Consider the following 15909-nt stretch of genomic DNA (forward strand, 5'->3'; position numbering starts at 1 on the left):
TCCTGTTTCAGCCTTTGTTTGTATTTTGGCATGAGGAAGATGGCGGCGTGGTCGGATTTACCAAACGGAGGGCGAGATTGTGCCTTGTAACCGTCCTTGACTGTGGTGTAGCAATGATCCAGTGTCCTTTCGCCCCTGGTGGGGCAGGTGATATGCTGATAAAAGTTTGGCGCTGCACGTTTGAGGTTGGCACTGTTAAAGTCCCCCGCCACAATAAGCGCAGCGTCCCGGTGTTGTGTTTCATTTTCTAAAAGATCAGTAAACATGTAAAACACTTTCACAGAAACCTATTAACAAGTATTATTTGACTACACACATCTATGAGACAAAATAAATTACCTAGTAAGTTTGTGTTAATTCATAACAATATCCTACGAGCAATCTTACTCTGTAATAAAAAATATAGGAATTTAACAATTAGTTAAAAGTAAAAAGTACATGTAAATTCACAGCTATTTTGATAAGTCAACAGATGATAGAAGTAATTTTTTTTTAAACTGTTCTACATCTATATTAGGTTCTTATTGTAAAACGACTTAAATATCATTAAACAGGGAGAAATGTTTTTCTTACCTTTAAGGACAGCCATGGTCTCAGAGGAAATGATGAGGTTCTTTGGAGACTTGGTAAAAGTGAAGGCCTTCACTTGGATGTGTGCCAAGTTGACTAGCTCTCTACATTTATATCATGTTTAGAGCGGCTGTCGGTGGGGGGTACTGTAGATTACACCCACCCACACTTTTCTAAAGAGTTACTTTTGTTAAATACATATCTTTATACCAACAGTAACAGGAACAAGTAAACCAGGTCAAAATTATTATTATTATTTTTGTCAATTTGTATTGACTATGTAATATTTAAGTCGGAGGAATAAGAAAATAATTCATGTGTTATTAATGCATAAGAATTTGCTGTTTCAGTAACAGTGATGTATGATTATTCTCATTCCCCTACCATCCTTAATTTATTGGTATAGTTTATCACAACATAAATAAAATTTTGTCTTATGCTTTTAAAGAAGGTTTAGGAAACATTTGATTGTGTGTTAACATTATTGTGTTTAATGATTTGTGTAAAGACTTACTTTCACGGGAATGGAAACAACTACCCTTATTGACCATACCATATATAGGTATAGTTTATCACAACATAAATTAAATTTTGTCTTATGCTTTTAAAGAAGGTTTAGGAAACATTTGATTGTGTGTTAACATTATTGTGTTTAATGATTTGTGTAAACATTTACTTTCACGGGAAAGGAAACAACTACCCTTATTGACCATACCATATGTTGACTTGAGTTGTGAAAATCAGTTTTACACCCCGCCACCTTCCCACCCCAGGGAGGAAAGAAGTAAAAAACATTAACTTTCACGGGAAAGGAAAAAACTACCCTTATTGACCATACCATATGTTGACTTGAGTTATCAGGTACTTTGAGGTATCAGGTACTTTAATCTGATTGGTCAAAAACTTAGAAGGCAGGGATGGTTGTAAACAGCTGTTTAAACATTTAAGACACATCTACCCTTAATTACCCCTTCCATATATTGACTTGAGCTGTCAAAATTAGATTGACGTTTTGTATACCCCCAGGTGGGAAACTTTTACTTTCATGGGAAAAGAGACAACTATTTTCTTAATTACTAACACATGTGTAAACTTTCACAGGAAAAGACACAACTACTCCTAATGACTTAAACATGTATAAACAATTAAGACACAACTACCCTTAATTACCCCTTCCATATATTGACTTGAGCTGTCAAAATTAGATTGACGTTTTGTATACCCCCAGGTGGGAAACTTTTACTTTCATGGGAAAAGAGACAACTATTTTCTTAATTACTAACACATGTGTAAACTTTCACAGGAAAAGACACAACTACTCCTAATGACTTAAACATGTATAAACAATTAAGACACAACTACCCTTAATTACCCCTTCCATATATTGACTTGAGCTGTCAAAATTAGATTGACGTTTTGTATACCCCCCAGGTGGGAAACCTTTACTTTCATGGGAAAGGCGACAACTATTTTCTTAATTACTAACACATGTGTAACTTTTACACCCTACAGTATATACAGTCATACATCTTTGTGCCACTCTTAAACTGAAGACAGCTCAGTTCATGTGATGGTTGCACAGTATGTAGTCACAGGTGCAGACAGATACATATTGTGTGTCCATCCTGTAATGTTAGTCTTGCGACAGGCAAACCCATAGACAGCTGCTCCACAGATTTCCAGTCAGGCACACCAACAGCCACCCTCTCGTGCTGTCACTAGGCAACGGTGCCATGATGGCAATCAAGTGCAATGCATGACAACAGAAAGCACCAGGTCTGGGAGCGTTGCTCTGGTATAAGTGAAAAGAAAAGATAAAACTGAAAAGAAAAAAGTGAAAAGAAAAGAGAGAATAGAAAAGAGAAACTAAGTGAAAAGAAAAAGAAAAATCATCATGGTGTCATCACCAGGCTGCTTTTTATGACAGGGATGGGCTGTCGTACCTTGCCTGCTTGTTTGCGTTTGCTTTCTCTCAAACAGGTGGCTAATCATTTATTTTAAAAAAAGGAAAAAATAACAACATGAACACAATAAAATAAACAAATGAATATCATCATCATCATCTTCATCAATCACTAATGACCATGCATAAAGACAACACAGGCTTTTGTAATGTCATACAACAACTTATATTTTTTTAAAATCTAAATATTACAAAAATCTGTAAGCTACATAAGGCAGTATTTTATAGCCACCTCGAGCTAAAGTGTTTGTGCTAAATAACATTATAGATTGCAGTGTCATAATCTAACAAAAAACGTTAACCAAATAGCTACTGTAAGCTAAAGCTATGCAAAACAGGTTGAAATACATTAGAACATTTACACCACAGCTGATATTCATGAACATCTGGAATCTACATTTGGCATTCTCTTAGCCACCGTCAGCTGCTTGTGCTAAGCTACATAAGGCAACATAATAAGCAGTGTTATCTACACGCTACCCTAAACTCTAAGTCAGTGGTTCCCAAATTGAGGGTTGCGGAATAATTTCATGGGGTCGCGAGAGGGATTAAAAAATTATGTCTTTTTTTGTGATTATAATACACACTTTTCAGTAAATGCTATAAATAAATATTTTCTGATTTGTAAAGATATTACTGATTGTGTGTAAGTGTTTAAATTGAGTGTTTTAAAAAATAAATTCGCGATTTAAAGATATGACGTCACTGTGCAGCAACTGGCTCACTAGTTGTTGCTACAGCGCACAACTGCATGTGAAAACCGCAACTGCCTAGATGGATAAATTTGTTATATTGCAAATCTAAAAATGTTGAGGAAATTGTGGACAGTTTGCCTGAGTCATCAGAACCATGTACATCGACCAAGCATAAGAGCAAGACCCCGTCAGACCAAAGTAGGAAACGTCAAAAATATCAGGAAGAATTCATAAAGTATGGATTCACTTGCTCTACTGTTGACAACGTAGATTTCCCTCAATGAGTAATCTGTTCAGAAGTGCTTGCTCATGAAAGTATGAAGCCCGGCAAAACACATGATTGCTCAACAAGCAAAAAAAAAACTAAAAGAAAGTACACCCTTCCCATTAAAAGGTAAGCCAAAATTATTTTTGATGTATAGTAAATGTAGTCAAAATTTTGTGAACAGCTTGTTATGTTTTTGATAGTGGGGGTCCCAAAATCTTGTCAATCTTCAATTAGGGGTCGCTGGCTTGAAAGTTTGAGAACCACTGCTCTAAGTGACATCGAAAGACAATGTTTCATAGAAGGTGGCCAAAGCTGGCCAAAACAAGGAAAAATAAAATAACATCAGTTTTATAATATCAGAATAAAGATTACATGAGACTTAATAACTCACAGGTTGCTGGAGTTTCAGTGTTGTTCTGAGGAAACGCTAAACTCCTCCCACTGTTCAGAACATTCTGTTTATTTATGTTAGAACAATTATGTACCCTTCAATTCAGTTGTTAATTAAGGTAAAAAATAATTGGTCTTTTTTGTACCATTAAAGGTACATTTATCGAAAAAATGCAAAACTGTTCTTTATTCAAAACCATTATTTGTACCACAGTGTACCTTTTTTCTGAGGGTGTAGAAGCTCTTAAAGGAGTCATCCAGACACAAACCTTGGATTGCAAGCATAATTTGTTTCAGAAGTGTGCTTGTATATCAAAGCACTCGTATATTAAAACAAATTTCCCCCTCAAGAAATAATGGAAACTTTAAGGATTCATTCCACAACTTAAAAATATTCATATAAAAATAATTAATACAAAATATAAAGTAAAATAAGACTAATTAACCTGGACTTTACCTTTGAAACGAATTGTGACTGGTGTTAGCAGCGGGGCTACTGTGTAGGACGACTTTTACACACTTGTGCGCAGACACACACACACACTACGGGAATCATTTTTTTAAACAGATTACATATGATCACATGACACTTGGCAGACAAAGTGCAGGCATACTACAGTAGGCTACTCGTTAATCAAGACCGCGCTTGTTTAACACTAGAACTATCCAGGTTTTTCTGACCCCTCCAGCCCTACCAGAGGTAGGCCAAATGGCCCCTTGGTTTTAAACTAACAACTTAATCACTGACAATTGACTCCCATTCATTTGTAAATGGGTGGCCGATTGGAATGTGTCGCTCCCCTTCCCCCCACAAATGGAAGGGCAGAGTAAGAAAAGCTTTAAAGGACGCTGGGAAACCATATTTAAATCGAAGAGGAGAACAAAAACCAGGGAAAAATCCACCTAAAGAGTTGAGTGGAAGAAGCGTATGTGTGATGTGATCTCTCTCTCTCTGAACACGCTGAGGAGCACTAAACGCCACAAAAACAGTTAACCTATCAAAATAAACCACATACCATATATAATAATTTAAATGTACATAATTAAGGTCAAAAACAAACACATATATATATATATATATATATATATATATATATATATATATATATCAGGATTACATCACGATTCTTTCTCATTGATTTTACTATTTTGCAAGTTGTCTGAGACGTACACACAAACTAATTAGACTATTTTTTTTTAATAAAAAGAAAGCCTTTCAGGTAACAAAGTATAAAATAAAGTAAAGAGCAGAATGAGCAAAGATAAAAATCTGTGTCAATTTATCTTTGTTATTCGAATAGATACACATTACAAATAAACATAATATGAATAAAAAACAAAGTTTTTATTTTTCAGGAAGATTAGGTGTATTCAGCAGTATTGAATTAACAAACATGAAAGGTGAAACACTATATGCTTACACACTTCATCCATCATTTCATTCTATTTTATCTTAAATATGTGTGAAGAATAGAGTGAACTTTATAGTTACTTACACTATGTGTATCTGTTATAAATAAAACACATGAGCAAATTAGATTTGAATGGGTTGTTATTGTTGCTTCCATAGACATCTTTGTGTATTTTACAAGCTCAACATGTGTTGTTTTACCAGTACATATGTGTGTTTAAATGTCTGAAACCTAAAATATGCCTTATGTGGTTAAACCTCTGGGGCCCGAGGTGATTTTGGGGCCCTTGAGATGTTCGGACATGTAATGTGTCACTCTCCTTCCCCCCAAGAAGTGTACTCTAAAGTACCTCACACATGGCTGTGGTTTGGATGACTGTGGGTAGGGCTGTTTACTGATGACAAGCTAAACTTGGAAATAAAAGGGATAGTTTACTACATGCATTCACAATCTTCAAGAACTTATCGGTACGAACAAGCTGCAAAGATGCCGCTCCCTCACGGCCAACTAGAAACATATACATGTGATGGAGAGCCAACAGGAGAAGTCAGAAGAACCTTCAAAAATCGCTTGCAGAGCTTCTTGTTTTTGGTGAGTTGGAACATCCTTCACACTATAAGAAAATGTACAGTTGAGTATGGCCGCAGGATGGAAGCAGATTGGGACATGTCTGTCTATGAACTGATGGCGTTTAACTCCATCTTTCTCTGGAGGATCAGAATTCCGTCGCTGGCTGATGCATGGTCGGCAACATTGGGGATCTCGCACGTCAAGGGCACGATGGCCCGAAACCGCTTCCAGGACATCATGAGACACCTACGCTTCAATGACAAGGACACACGCACTCAACGCGTAGCAACGGACAAGTTCGCGGCAATCTTAAACGTTTGGCAGATGTTTGTTACTAACTGCATCAAGTCTTACAACACGGGCCAGCACATCACTGTCGACGAGCAACTTTTTCCAACCAAGTCTCGCTGTCCTTTCCAGCAGTACATTGCCACAAAACCTGACAAGTTTGGAATCAGGTTTTGGGTTGCATGTGACTTAAAGTCAAAATACATGTGCAACGCTATCCCTTATCTTATATCTATATCTTATCTTATAGCCAGATATGTGCCAACAGATCACACCAATGAACTGCTAAAATACTGGTCACTCACACACAAACACACACATACACAAACACCAGATGTTGCACACTTATGTAAATATATATTTTTCTATTAGTGGTAGTAGTTTTTATGCTGGGAGAAGGCTACGTGGAGATAAATGAGTGGAATTTACATACCATTTGTCTTCAGTATGCCTCTTCTATGCTTTTCTTTTATTCTATTTTATTGTGTTTTCTTATTGTGTCAATTTGTTGGGCAGTCGTGCCGTACCGTGTATGTATGTGAATGTGACAAATAAAATTCGAATTTGAATTTATGTTGTATGTTTTTTGTTTAAGAAAATAAACGCTTTGAACTTTGGAATCTTTGAATAAATTTTTTCTACACCAATTGTACCCATGGTATGGCCCCTTACATATTGCTCCTAGATGACTGTGATCCCTGATTGTAAAGTCAATAGCACCTTGTACGTCGCTCTGTAAGTAATTGCCACATTTACAGAACAAAGGCAACTGTTCACACGTGATTAAGGGTATTAGGTAAAAACAACCGGGCCAAGTGGCCCCTCTCTGGTAGAGCTAGGGGGATAGGGCCAAATGGCCCCTCTCTGGTAGTTCTAGTGTTAAAGATTTAAAAATTATTTAAAAATGCATCAGAGATCAGGTGAGAGAACTAAATAGTTTAAAATGGAGTTTAAAACGGACTCACCTTTCAGTGCAGTGGGAGTCCAAAAACTTTGTAACAGTAATTCACATCAATTGTGATTATGTATATTACTGCGATGAAGTTAGTTTGATATTCTGACATTAGAGAGACATTCGGAAGCGGTATTATAGGCACCGTCGACAAGTTTCTGTACGGATGACAAGTGATACTCGTTACTTACCTTGGTACGTGCCCCAGCTATTTCAATTTCTTCCTATACCATGCATCATTGCATACTGCTTTTGTTTATTTATTAATAATAATTGAATTGATGGATAATATTAATTATGCATGAGGTGAAACTATTTTTTTAATACCTTTTAGGTCATGTGACCCTGTGACCCAAAAACTAGTGCCAAAATAGTCTACTTAATCAGATCTACTCAATCAAATCTACTTAATCAGACCCGGTACAAATCTTTTTATCTCAAAAGATGTCTTCATTGATTTTTATTTTAATAAAATACAGGCCTACATGCACTTTTTTAAGCTGTTTGGACTGACTTTCAAATGCGTGTGTTAGGAGAGTGCGTACACAACCACTCTACGATGATAAGAAAACCACTGGTCGGCTCTTTTTCATTTATTACAATAACATGCCCCTTCTGAAATCAGGCCAATCGCAAATGCCTGTCGATGTGACGCCACACCACAAAAGGCCGCTCCTACACTAGTTGATTGACACTGGTGTTTTAGCAAAGACCCGCCCCGAGTGAGAAGAAGCTGTCGGCCATTGTTTTTCGCCGCTGGAGCAAAATGGCGCCTAAGCGAGTGTTGTGTACAGTTGTTGGGTGTAATAGCGAACACAGCAGTCGTCATTCACTACCTAGGGTTAGTGACCTAGGGTACCTACCTAGGGTCAGAAGTGTATAAATTTGAATAGAATTCCTTGAAGCTGTTGTTTATATCTTTAAAAGTAGTACATTGGATTCCAGATTTTGTCTTAATCTTATGAATTGTCTTATCATTTTCTAATTTATGTAACTGTCTTGCAAGTAGTTTATGTGGCTTATCCCCGAATTCAAAATGTCTCTGTTTAATGAAAAGGAATGATTTACTTAACTTGTCTGAAGCTAATTTATTGTACTCGTATCTTAACTGTAGAATTTTTTTGTAAATTTCTAATGAGGGCTTTTGTGCATTTTCATTATCTAATTGATGAATTTGTTTCCCTAACTCTAAAAGTTTTGCTTTATACAGTTTATTTCTGGACCCCTGATACGATATAACACATCCTCTTAAAAATGCTTTTAGTGTTTCCCAGAGTAATCCTGGTGAAACATCGGGGGGTATCGTTATTCTCAAAAAATATTTCCAATTGTATAAGCATGTAATCATAAAATTTAGGGTCACTGACAAGCCGAGGATCCATTCTCCACAACGGACGCGAGGATGTTAAATTATTAAAGGCAAGTTCAAATGTGACAGGCGCATGATCTGAAATTAGTATGTCATGGATCTTATTATTCATGACATTGGAAATTAATTTATTTTCTACCAAAAAATAATCAATGCGTGTGTATACATTGTGAACTTGTGAATGAAAGGTATAATCTCTCTCAGTGGGTTGAAAAAGTCTCCATGTATCTACCAAATTAGAGTTATTAATAAATGCATTTAAAAAGTTCCTTGAATTGGACTGGGGGGCTCTCTTAGAAGATGATCTGTCCAGATATGCATCTAGGACACAGTTAAAGTCCCCCCCTATGATTAAATTAGCTTGAGACATATTAGGAATGAGATCAAAAACTTTCTTGAAAAAATCTGGGTTGTCATAATTTGGGGCATAAATATTCACTAACGTAACAGGGAAGGAATGTATCTCTCCATTTAATATAATGTACCGACCCTCTGTGTCTGCCTTTAAGGTTTTAAGTTTAAAAGGCACACCTTTTCGTATTAGGATAGCGACCCCTCAAGCTTTAACAGAAAAATTGGACTGATATATATTTTCTATCCACCTGCATTTTAACTTATCCTTGGAATCAAATTTCAGATGTGTTTCCTGCATAAAGATTATGTCAGCAGACAGTGATTTTAAGTGTGATAGTACTTTACTTCTTTTAACGGGGTGATTTATTCCTTTCACATTCCACGAAGCAAAAACAAGCCCTTGTCTGCTACTTGATGTTACAGCATTACTCTGCATCATTTAGAACCCAATAAATTATTATCACCACACATTTTACAACAATGACGTGTTCCGAACAGGTCCCCACCCCACCCACCCGCCAACCTAAATAACAGCCCCGTCATCTAACCGACAATTAGAACTAGCGGTACGAGACGAAGTAAGCTAAATTGAAAATTTAAATTGAAAAAAAAAAATAAATAAAAAAAAAATAATAATAAAAAAATCAGAACAATAATGATATGAATGATAACAAACAAATTTAGTTTTCTAGAAAACACCTAACATATGTTATTCGTTGACCTTCAAACATTAAATCAACACAACTCCACAGTGAAGGGGTTTCGGAAGAACATCCCAGAATATATAGAAAAGAAAAGGAACAGGTACCAAATGGGTTATGTTTAAGGAAAGAAAAAGAAAAGAAATATGCATTTAACGACTGAGTGATCGCACTTATCTCAACTATGCAACATCCTTAGAGCAGTCACTCTCATCCGAAGCAATTTTCCGCGAACTTAACGGCCTTGTCTGGATCCGTGAAATAATGTTCCTTGCCATTGTACGTAACCCTTAATTTTGCTGGATACTGTAGACCGTACTTGACACCAGGCTTGTCCTTCAACAATTCCCTTGCACGTTTGAAGAGCACGCGTCGTTTTACAACTGCTGTAGGGTAATTGGGGAAGATGTTGATTCGTTGCCCTTTGAAAGTAACTTGCTGTATCCTGGCCGCTCTCTGCAGAATTTCTTCCATTTCGTGGGTGTAGTGTAGCCGAAGCACGAAGGCCCTCGGTGGTTCTTCATCTCCGGGACGGTTTCGCAATGCCCGATGAGCACGATCAACAAGTGGCAGATTATCTAGCGATAATGCTTCCATCAGATGCGCCATAAAGTCCCTCGGTTTCATCCCGGACTCGGCCCCTTCCTTAATGTGTAGGACACGGATATTTTGTCTCCTACTACGCCCTTCAAGATCCGTACATTTTTCCGTTAGCTGCGCTACCACCTGATTCACTCGGCCTACTTCTTGCTCTAGCTTAGTTACCGCCTCCAAAGAAGCAGAAGCGTTAGTTTCCAAGCTTGCCAGTTTGGAAGCATGCTCATCCACCGTGATTTTAACCGCCGAAATCGCAGAGCTGGCCTCCTGTTGAAACGCCGTAAATTCTCCTTGTATCGTAACAGCAAGTTGTTCAATTTTGGAGTCTATTATCTCCCCGATATTGGATTTGATTGAGTGTATTTCTGAGCGCAGAGAAGAGATTGCGCTAAGAATTGCTGTATTGCCCGCATCTTGAGTATTTTCAGCCACTATATCTTCTGTAGCAGAGTCCGAGGCGGTCGCGGCCTGTTCCGCTGCCTTACGAGGCTTGGCTGGCATGTTTAACTACTAATATTCTAAACCAGCAACTATGACAAGTCAAATGTAAATCAAAAACCCGTTCCTTTTCTAATAATAAAAGATTATTAACAGATGTTCTAGATGTATTCTATTGTATTCAACGCGGAGCTGTCAAAGAACGTGTGCTACCCGCTCATATTGAAACCAGAAGTCTAACACAACATTTTTTTTAACAAAACAAACATCTAATATTGGTTCTCTCTCTCTCTTTTTTAACTCTAGAGGTCAAGAGTAGACTGCCTCTTATGGAACTCCAAAGTGTTCAAAATTAATAAATAAATAGGAGATGATGAAATAAATAATTCTGTGAATAAATAAGACACATATATGTAATATGAGAATGATATTGTAAAATAATGGAACATATTTTGAAAAAAAAAGCTTATTATTGTAAAATATATTGCACTCTGCTAAATAAATTTACTCATTAATATGAAATAATATTTCATGGTCATTATTTTTCCCAATAACAGAGATTATTGCAGAGGCATTATATTTAATTTATGCTGTTTTTATTTAAAAATCCCGTTTTTCACGATGGCCTATTTATTTCATAATGCGACTTTTCAGCAGAATGAGTTATTCTGTCAATCAGTGCCAGTGGGTTGGACCTGCGCGCCTTTTGGCTGATCCTTTAACATCGATTAGTTTCCCTGTATACTTGCTCCGCGGACCGCCGCTACAGCTAGCAATAACGTGCTAGGCAGTGGCGGAATGGCCGTCTGGAGCACCGGGCGTTTTCCCGGTGGGCCGCTGGTCAATGAGGCAGGCCCAGTCAATGCTTAAATTTATTTTTAAAATGATGGAAACTATAATATTGCATCTCTTTTTCACGCAGATAGATGAGTGTGTTAATCGAACAGGCGTCACCGATAAAGTGCGTGTGTTTTGTAACGGCCAAAACTATGTTGTATATCACATCATGTATGTACAGTATGTTGCTCTTTATGAGTTGCTTTACGTGTCCGCTGAGGAAGTGTGCGCATGAGGAGGAGAGAACAGAGCAGGAGCTCAGCTGTGCTGCTCCCCCCCGAAACACTCTTTTGCTTTACCCTTTTCTTTACTTTTACTGTATGTTTTGTATTATAATTTTGAGACGCTGAAAAAGGCTAATAAAGGTTTTGTGCTGAACGCTATTGTTGGCTCTGAGCTCTTTTTTCCTGGCTATCCGGCCCAAAGCGGCACAGTTTGTGTGCATGTGAATGTATTGTAGTCCTATTCCATAGATGTTTTGAAACCACGCCCCCTTTCACTTTTAATTTACAGAGGGAAAGGGATGGATCCTTTCTCGATACAGCAAAGAATAAATAATTGCCATGGATGAAAATTGAAAAAAAGAAAAGGTGAAGGTGAAAATTTACGCGACAAGAAGAAAAGGCTTTAAAAGCAGATGCTGTAAAATTAATTTCGACCGGGTCTGACTGTTGCGAGGCGTGAAACACACAAGGAGAGTCAAAAGAGGTCAGACTGGCATATTGTCTTCTTCACAAAGAAGCCCTGACGTTTATGTGCCCCGGACCATGGGGGGTCCCCCCCCAATGGGAAAAGGAACACAGAATTCCTTTCAAAGAATGAAGTGTTCTCCCTGGCACCCCCAGGAGATTGGTGTTCTTGCTACGCCACCACTGGTGTTTCGGCCAACACCAGTCTCCAATAAAATGTTAGTTCTTCGTTTTTTTTCCTGCCATGTTTCAGGATGCCGAACATCTAACATCCCGCCCGTTTAACCAAGCCGCCGAGACTTTGCCCCTGTCTGAGAAACTGGCAGCGTGGAAGCTACTGCCAAGTATATCTCCTTGGGTACTAAGCACTGTAGAGAGAAACTACAGGATTCAGTTCTTACATCACCCTCCGCGTTTCAATGGCGTGGTCTCCACTTCCATGAAACCGGAAAGTGCGCATCTGCTGACAGAAATTGCTGGGAAATGGGGCCATGTAACATGTTCCCCTACCAGACAGAGAGTCAGGCTACTACATTCGGCATTTCTTGGTTCCCAAGAGGAACGGGGGGCTGCGTCCAATTTTTTTAATTTTGCGGGCTTTATCGCTATCTAAAAATAAATCAATAGAAATATTGGCACAACACAGGAGGTTTCTGAGGTTCGCTTTCGGGGGGTAGAATCTATTCTCAACACCCTCAAGGAAATCAAGCTAGACCAGAAAGTGACCATCACTTCCAGAGATCTTAGCTCTCATGGCAGCTGTATCCACAGTGACACCTTTGGGCCCTTTGCACATGTTAGCATTTCAGTTGTGGCTAAGAACCAGGGGATTTCACTCTAGGGCCAATCCCCAATAAGGGCTACGCGCCAGGTGCTTCGTACCCTTCCTATGTGGTTCAGACCTCGGTTTCTGACTCTGGGTCCCACTCTAAGTGGGATGCTAACGACAGACGCTTCCCTCATGGGCTTCCCTCATGGGCTGGGGTGCGGTCTTAGATGACCGTCCAGCCCAAGGGAGCTGGAGAGACCATCTTCTTGCGTGGCACATCAATTGCCTCCAGCAGTTGAGACTACCATGTCCTAGTGCGGGTGGACAACACTATGGTAGTCTCGTATATTAATCGCCAGGGGGGACTGTGCTCGCGCCGCTAAATAGCTAGCGCACCAGGTTCCTGTCCCTCAGGGCAATTTATATTCTGGGAAAATTTCATGTAGCGGAGGTGGACCTCTTTGCCTCGCAAGATCAGCAAATGTCCCCTTTACTACTCTCTGACTTTCAGCCCCTGCGTCTGGACGCCTTGGCGGTCCCTGAACAGAACCAACTAAGTCAAGCTGGTCTTCCAGCCAGCGTAATTAAGACTATTTTAAGTGCTAGGGCTGCCTCCCCTAGAAGAGCTTATGCCCTCAAATGAAATGTATTTGAAAGTTGGTGCATGACGAAGCAGGTAGACCCAGTCGAATTGTTTCAGTGCTGGAGTTTCTGCAGGAAAATTTGTCCTCGGGCTTGTGCCCCCTTGTTGAACCACTAGAGTCAGCGCCTCAGGTTTCTGACCCTCAAGAATGTTTTTCTAAATAGTGTTACCTCTTTAAGAGGATCGGAGATCTGTCAGTCTCCCCATCCTGCCTAGACTTTGCCCCTGGGCTAGTCAGGGCCATTTTGCATCTTCACTAACTATTTTCCAAAAGTTCCATTCCCAACATGCCCTATTGTTTTTGATGCCTTCTGTCCTCCGCCTTTACAGCTTCGGAGCAGGAGAGACTTCACTCACTGTGTCTAGTATGTGCTCTTCAGATTTATGTCCACCGCATCAGCCAGTGGCGTAAGTCAGAGCAGCTTTTATATGTTTTGGGGCCACAAGCTACGTGAGAGATGCTATTGCCCTTTCCTATGAGGCGTGTGGGCTCACTTCGCCTCTAGGAATCAGGGCTCATTCAATCAGGGGAATCGCCTCATCTTTTGCACTAGCAAAAGGTATTCCCTTGCAGCAAGTGTGTGACGCGGAGGGTTGGTCCTCTCCGCACACATTTGCCAATATGCATTCTATTGTTTTGAAGCCTTCTGTCCTCCGCCTTTACAGCTTCGGAGCAGGAGAGACTTCACTTACTGTGTCCAGTACGTGCTCTCCAGATTTACGTCCACCGCATTAGCCATTGGCGTAAGTCAGAGCAGCTTTTACATGTTTTGAAGCCGCAAGCTGCGTGAGAGATGCTATTGCCCTCTCCTATGAGGCGCGTGGGCTTACTTCGCCTCTAGGAATCAGGGCTCATTCAACCAGGGGGATCGCCTCATCTATTGTACTAGCAAGAGGTATTCCCCTGCAGCAAGTGTGTGACACGGAGAGTTGTCCTCTCCGCACACATTTGTTACATTTATAGTCTGGATGTTCATGCTATTCCGGGCTCACGGGTCCTCGAGTCAGCTACCCAGACATAGTTCTGTGACCTTCTCGGCCTTGTGCGCACACGCTACACAACCTTGGAGTCCAGACACTTGCAGTGCGGTGGCGTTGGCACTCTCGTTCCCATAGCGTTTTCACGCAGCATCGAGTGTAGCCTTTGAAAAGGAACATCTCGGGTTACTTTGCTGTAACCCTGTTCCCTGAAAAGGCGGGAACGAGATGCTGCGTCCCAATGCCGCACTGCCTACGTGACCGGACGTCCATTCAGACAAATCAATCTGAGGAATGTTTCCGGTTCACTCCTATTTATAACCTGCAGGTGCGCCTTATCAGATGACGTCACCCACCAAGGTTATAAAAGCCAAAAATTTGGCGTGTTTGATACACACATGCTTCACAACCGGCAACATGACAAGATGTTTCCCATAGCATTTTCATGCAGCATCTCGTTCCCGCCTTTTCACGGAACAGGGTTACAGCAAAGTAACCCGAGACATTTGTTTGTATGGACTGTCTATGTGGGCCTTTTGTTTTTTGTATTTTGTTTTTGTTTATATTTTGGTTTGTTTTATTCAAGATTCAAGATTCAAATAACTTTATTAATCCCAAAGGGAAATTATATTGTTTTTCTTGATTTAGCCTGTATCATAACTTAGAAGCATGTCCCAATGCACTAGTGGTGTTCATATGTAAGTCTTTTGTGTTTAAATTTGTGTGGAGCTGACTCGGTCTTGTGCAGTCTTGTGTGTTTCTCCGGGTTGTGTAAGTCTTTTTGTGCCTCTGTGTCTCCCTAGTTTCCCTGTGCCCATGTGTCTCCCTAGTTTCCCTGTGTCTCCCTAGTTTCCCTGTGTTTCCCTGTGCCTCCCTAGTTTCCCTGTGCCTCCCTAGTCTCTTTGTGTTGCGGGTCAGTGGGGAGGTTGCCCGAGATCTCCTATAGCGACGGGTATTAGAGCCCCTGTTTTAGTCTGTAAGCCTGTGTACAAACCATGGGGCTTATCTTTTGGGTATTAAAGCCTGTGTTTTCATCATTAAGCTTGTTTTACCATCGAGCAAATGTCCTGCCATATGTGTCTCGCTATAGTGCCTTGGTGATATTTTATGCTGGTTATGATGTGCAAGTGTTCGTTATGTTTCTTTGTTGCATGTTTTATGTTATTAAAAGACTTTTTTTTGGTCAAAACACCCCTCTGCGCCTATGCCTGCCTTTATGCCCATGGCAACACCAACAGCCATTACCACCCAAACGTGACAACATGAGATTAATTAATTTAAAACCCTTACAAAAGCTAATCACTGATTTATTTGAGATAAAAAATCTGTATTAATTGTGGTTTAACACTAATGCTCAGCTGGCATAGAGACAGCTGGGAGGCTTTACATGTAGAACATTGGTCCACCTTAACTGTGACAGTAATGT

Source organism: Clarias gariepinus, chromosome 25, assembly GCF_024256425.1.
Source record: "Clarias gariepinus isolate MV-2021 ecotype Netherlands chromosome 25, CGAR_prim_01v2, whole genome shotgun sequence".
Taxonomy (NCBI): Eukaryota; Metazoa; Chordata; class Actinopteri; order Siluriformes; family Clariidae; genus Clarias; species Clarias gariepinus.